Raw genomic sequence first — 6,339 nt, 5'->3', positions numbered from 1 at the left:
TTCTCCTCTCTATCTCCCCTTGTCCTCCATGTTATTTGTTACGCTCCACAAATAAGTGAAACCATATGATAATTGACTCTCTCTGTTTGACTTATTTCACTTATCATAACCTCTTCCAGTCCAGTCCATGTTGCTACAAAAGTTGGGTATTCATCCTTTCTGATGGAGGCATAATACTCCATAGTGTATATGGACCACATCTTCCTTATCCATTCGTCCGCTGAAGGGCATCTTGGTTCTTTCCACAGTTTGGTGATTGTGGCCATTGCTGCTATAAATATTGGGGTAGAGATGGCTCTTCTTTTCACTACATCTGTATCTTTGGGGTTAAACACCCAGTAGTGCAATTGCAGGATCATAGGAAAGCTCTATGTTTAATTTCTTGAGGAATCTCCACACTGTTCTCCAAAGTGGCTGCACCAACTTGCATTCCCACCAACAGTATAAGAGGGCTTCCCTTTCTCCACATCCTCTGCAACACATGTTGTTTCCTGTCTTGCTGATTTTGGCCATTCTAACTGGTGTAAGGTGGTATCTCAGTGTGGTTTTAATTTGAATCTCCCTGATGGCTAGTGATGATGAACATTTTTTCATGTGTCTGATAGCCATTTGTATGTCTTCATTGGAGAAGTGTCTGTTCATATCTTCTGCCCATTTTTTGATATAATTGTCTGTTTTGTGTGTGTTGAGTTTGAGGAGTTCTTTATAGATCCTGGATATCAATCTTTTGTCTGTACTGTCATTTGCAAATATCTTCTCCCATTTTGTGGGTTGCCTCTTTGTTTTGTTGACTGTTTCTTTTCTTTCAAGATATGTCTCCAAAATCTGTTGTCTTAACCATTATATTTTATTACATCACCATCTTGAAATGTTTTCTCAAAAAGCCCTCTCAGAAGTCTGCATAACTTTCCACTAGTACTCCTTATTTTCTCAAATCAACATCATCCATTCATGTCCCCATTTCTCCACAAGAAGTGCTCCTCACCCCGTCATGAGATCCTCCACTTCCAACTCCACTGGTCACATCCATTTTTGTTTTCCTCAGCATTAGATGCCATACACCTCTCTTTTCCATGCACCTTTTTGCTCCATTGCCTGCAGTGACACCACACTTCTAAATATTTGTTTTGGTGGAGCCAGGTATCATATTTTCACAAACGCAGTCTGAAAGTTGCACTGAAATGAATATCGGCCAGGAAGACTGCAGAGCTGATACTCATTCTCACTCCACCACTAAAACTCTGAGTAGCCATGGTCACTCTCCTCGTTTCCTCTACACCTCAATTTGTTCACTTTCAAATAAGGGAGATGATCCAGAGAGTCTAAATCAGCTCCCACAGTCTATAATTTCAAGTTCATAAAAAGGACATTGAGAGGGAGAAATCTTGGCTGTCTGCCTCAGGGAAAAAATAATTAAGATATCACTTTGCAAAAGGAGTAAGTGAATTTCAACAGCATCATGCCTGTCTCTGCCTGGAGTTGGCTGCCTCTCCATGCCTGGCCTCCCTTTTGGACACTATAAATTATCCAAGGACATAGGCTAATTGACACAGTTGAGAGGAGAGGGACACAAATAGTCCCAGGCTTGGAGAGAGAGACCTCTGTGGGGAAGTTAATAGAACTGGAACAGCTCATGCTGGAGGAACGGCCGCTGAAGGGAGCCATCATTCTGCCGACACATTCATAAAAAGATATTGTGAGAAGGGCAGGAATCAGTCTTCATATTAATCAACAAGGGCAGAATGAGAATTAACAAGCTGTAAGCTGCAATGAGGAATATCAAAGCTAAATATCAGGGAAAATGTTAGACCACTGGGAGCAGTTAGGCAATGGAACACACTGCTAAGAGAAGCCATGAAGTCACTCTAATTGGGGACATTCAAGACAGAGAGCAGATACACATCTATCAAAGGGGAGGAAATTCCAGAGGGAAAGTGAGGGCTTACTCTAACAGACCTCAGTGACCTCAATGTAACCAGCCCTCAAATTCAGTAGTGGAGCACAGTCTAGGGTCTGGTGTGAAGGCCAAGTGAGTGACATTGGTGAGTGACATTGGTATGGTGGAGATTAAACATAGGGTCTGGGAGGTATCTTTGTTGAGACCACAGTTTTAGGAGGTTTCATGAACTGGATTCAAACCCTAACTCCACCACCTATCAACTTGCACAGTTTCCTTTTGAGATTCAGTTCCTGGCTAAGAAATGGAGACCACGATGAAACCCCTACAAAGGCTGCTGTAAGAATGAAATAAGGTCATGCCTATGAATCACTTAGCATGGCATCTGGCACATGAAAATTTCTAGGCAGTCGATGATTATGATGAAAGCAGAAGCTCTTTGGTGGCAGGAGGTGAGGCAAAGGGAAGGTTCCAGACCCCAAATCACTCCAAGGGGCTTGAGAAGGACAGGGGCTCATTGTCCAGAACTGGTGATATTCAACCACTGATTGTGTCTCCCTTGCAGGAACCAACAGTATTAGAGGAAAGACATTTTAAGATTTGATGAGGTCACATGTCTGAAAGATGGAATGCTTTTCTGAACTGTCCATTAGGAAGTACCAGAGGCCAGGAACTAGAAACAGAATTTGGTAGCATCTTAAGGGTAAGAATTTCTGCCTGTAGTAGATGGACTCTGTGTCTCACAGCACACTCCTTCAGCCCACCTCTGAGTTCACACACAGTGCTGGACAATCCTACATGAGCTCACACTCAAATGATGACAAAGCCCATGTCTAATGCCAGGCTTGCCACTTTCTGCCTTGGAAGATAGACTTTTCTGAAGTGTGGGAGTCAGAGAGACCTCAGCAAAAGTGTAGCCCAGAAGACCAGATTCATTAATGCCCCAGAGACAACGCTCAACCAACACAAGATAGGAGCCAATGGATATACTACCCCAGCTTCCCTTCCTTTGGGCAGAAATTCTGGGATGTATTGACTCTCCAGAGGCTTCCCCAAACCAAACTCATCTCCCTATAGCAGAAATAACTCTCCTATCAGCTTTCATCCCTGCTGATTTAGTTTTCCCACATCCTCATTCTGACTCCCTGGGATTACTTTCCAAATAAACTACCTGCAAACAAATTCCTGGATCAGGTTCTACTTGCAGGGAAACAAACTCAGTGTCTGAAAGGACAAAAACTCTGAAGGTCAGAAATTAGAGGAACCTTTCAACAGAGAAGCTTTGTATATTAAGACTCACCATGATGAATACTTTAGAAGAAGTATGCATCGTCAATCTTTAGTTTTGAACATATGTGGCCATCTGTTTTTTAATTAAGCATTGTCCCTTCTGATATGCCTCCATTCTCTTCACATAGGTGAAAGCAAAATTTTAAGTGTTTTGAGTTCCTCCTATCCTTCTCTCTTCTCAAACTCTCATGGCTAAGATTCCATCCAGGTCCTTTAATTAGTATTTTTCTGGTTCATTCTACTGAGATATTTGCCTTCTAAGATTTACAGAGCATTTTGAACTCAGAATTAATTTCCACCAAATCCCCCACTGCTTCAGAATAAGAATGGATGGAGGTCATGGACACACCTAGCAGAATATAGATCTCATTTTATTGGCAGATTTTTGTGTATTTTGTGTATTTGTGTATTTTGAGAAGCTATTACACAAAAATAGCTTCTCAAGCTGCAAGGGAGGCAGGAAATTGAGTTTTTCTTTCTAGAGTCGAGATGAGCATGAAAAAAGGAGTAATGAATGAGCACTTAGCCAGTGAAAAAGATTTTCCATAACTTTCTTTGGCAGATGAAAATGTTAATCCCAGTTTTTTTGTGTAGAGTGAAGGAGTTATTGAGTTTTGCACAAGGAAACCGTGACCTGTTAGAGATAATTTAAAACTCCCACAAATATATAGGTACAGAAATAATAATCGCTGTTTGTTCCATAAATTATGCTGGTACAAGGGATATAAAAGAAATAGTGTTGCATCTACCCTCACGAGTCTCCCCACGTATAAGATAGGCAAGGAGCTTGTAGCCTGTTGGGAATACATTGCAGTGCAGTGTGGAAAGGGCAGTGAGTGTGATGTGCATACAAAATTGTGGAATCGGGGACTTGGGGAGGGGACACCTGACCCAGCTATCTTGATGGCATTCAGAGAAGTCTTCCTGGGAAAGCTATGAAGGAGCTTAACAGAAACTTTGGATTATAGGTGATTTATTTTGCTTGGTGTGAAAAGGAACCATTTGGAGTTTTAAGCAGAAGAACAAGGCAATCTGATGAACCTTTATAAAGAGAATTCTGTTATGTGGAGAGTGGAAGTAGGGAGACTGGTTTCAGCTCCCTGAAGTTAGCTAGGAGAGAGAAGGGTAGCTTGCTTTGATGCTAGAGCTTTGAAGATGCTAAGGAGTGAGCAAATTCAGAATATATTTTAAAGGAACTCCATGCCATTGAATCAAATGTAAAATAGAAGGGAGAGAAAAAAATTACACCTGATTAGTTGTAAACGTAGTTGGAAGTAGTTGGAAACGTGTAGGTTTTATTTACTATGATGGAGAAGACTGAAAGTTTATGTGGGAAAGGGGCAAAAGTCTCTTGGGTTTGTGTTAAGTTTGAGTTGCCCATCAGTTAATGAAATGGAGATGTCAAGTAAACTGACTAGTACTTGGAGAAAATAAAGCCCATGGAGAAGCATAATCACTTCCTTTATGAGAAATTCCATAATACCTTACCCCTAAATCTGATTTTTAAGTGTGCCTCGATGGGCTTCTTTAGAACCTCCAACATAACTCTTATCCAACTCTGCCCTGATTCTTTTTATCCACATTTCTTCCTGCCTATAACCTTGCTGAGTTCAGACCCTACACTTTATTTATCTTTGCATTCCTCTCACAAGATCCACCATATGATAATGGTATCACATGGGTCTTCTGGTGGCAATGGTATTTTGTTAAAGAATAAATGAGCATCCCTGTCAAGTAGAAAAAATATAAATGACCATAATCATCTTCTCATCATCTACATTTTACAGGTACTGAATGTGACATGTTAGGGACTCTCAGCCCATCTTCTAATTTTAAATCTCTAATTCTTGCCACTAGACCATACAGAATTGGGTCCTTAATAATACAGAATTCACTAAATTGAATCGTTTCCATGGAGTCCAAAAAGAAATATCTCACTTTTTCAATGGATTTTTCAGAGAGGATAGACCTCCAATGGAATACCCACTCCTTATCTAAGTGTTTCTTATACACGTTAATGGTAAGTTTCATTAATATTTGATTAAATTGGGTCATTGAAGAAAAATGTGTCTGCCCTGGTATATATTACCAATAATAGTCCCTATATACAGCAAGCATTTCTATTTCAATGATCATTTTTATTCATTGATTTTGTTAAGGTAAAAGTATTAATTTCTCACAGTAAGTCTTTGTGCATAATTTTAAAATGAAGTTGGGGACGCCTGGGTGGCTCAGTTGGTTAAGCAGCTGCCTTCGGCTCAGGTCATGGTCCCAGCGTCCTGGGATCGAGTCCCACATCTGGCTCCTTGCTCTGCGGGGAGCCTGCTTCTCCCTCTGACTCTGCCTTCCACTCTGTCTGCCTGTGCTTGCTCTTCTCTCGCTCTCTCTCTGACAAATAAATAAATAAAATCTTAAAAAAAAATGAAGTTGGAGTTTGGGTCACAAAATTTGATATACATTTCCCTATAACTTATCTGGAATAGAAAACAAAAAAGTCCATGTTGAAAGTATTATGAAATATGTTATTTAATTGTACAAACTTGATTCAACGTGAAGCAATACATTCAGATAACAAAGATTTTCAACACATAAATTAGGTGTTTATTTTGCTTTCTTTTTCTTCAATTCATATGTACTCTTAAAGATTTACTGATTATGAGTGTGTTGTGATTATGACTGCTAAATTGTTATTTGCTTGGGCTTTTCAAAGTTGTAACTTTGCAGTCAACATCAATCTGTAGCTTGTTCCAGTTACACTCATTTGCAGTGATTAATTAACCTTGTGGAAAAGTTGACACTTCTCCTGGGGATAATTCTTTGTTATTTTTTACCATGACTTTTTTTTTTTTGTATTAAACTACTTATGTTTATATCTCCTGAGGCCATATAATTTAATACTTGGTGATTTCAGATAGATTTAATTGGTGGAAAACCTTACATACAATGGCTAATGTAAGAGAAAGGCTTAGGGAAAGTCAAATTGAGTTTAGAAATTATCATGCCAGGCTGTTTAGCAATACCTATTATAATCATCTGCATTTTTTACATTATTTCCTCCAAAATAAAATATAAATAAGTTCTATGAAGAAAAAGTGATTTTTGTGCCCTTCACGTGGAACAATGTCTGCCACATAGAACATATGCAATAAATT

The 6,339-nt window shown here is 39.5% G+C and overlaps 1 long non-coding RNA gene across 1 annotated transcript; it reads right to left on the bottom strand.

Annotated features, from left to right (window-relative positions):
* Nucleotides 1–624: 624 nt before the first annotated feature.
* On the bottom strand, nucleotides 625–6,071 carry LOC122890060. The gene is made up of 3 exons (XR_006381035.1): nucleotides 5,984–6,071; nucleotides 2,440–2,441; nucleotides 625–634 (listed from the first exon to the last, which is right to left on the bottom strand). It is a non-coding gene; the product is annotated as an uncharacterized LOC122890060 (long non-coding RNA).
* Nucleotides 6,072–6,339: the final 268 nt, after the last annotated feature.

The sequence above is a fragment of the Neovison vison genome, chromosome 11 (assembly GCF_020171115.1).
Source record: "Neovison vison isolate M4711 chromosome 11, ASM_NN_V1, whole genome shotgun sequence".
Classification (NCBI taxonomy): domain Eukaryota; kingdom Metazoa; phylum Chordata; class Mammalia; order Carnivora; family Mustelidae; genus Neogale; species Neogale vison.
The sequence above is the reverse complement of the archived record's forward strand: the minus strand, read 5'-3'. Positions and strand labels throughout refer to the sequence as shown.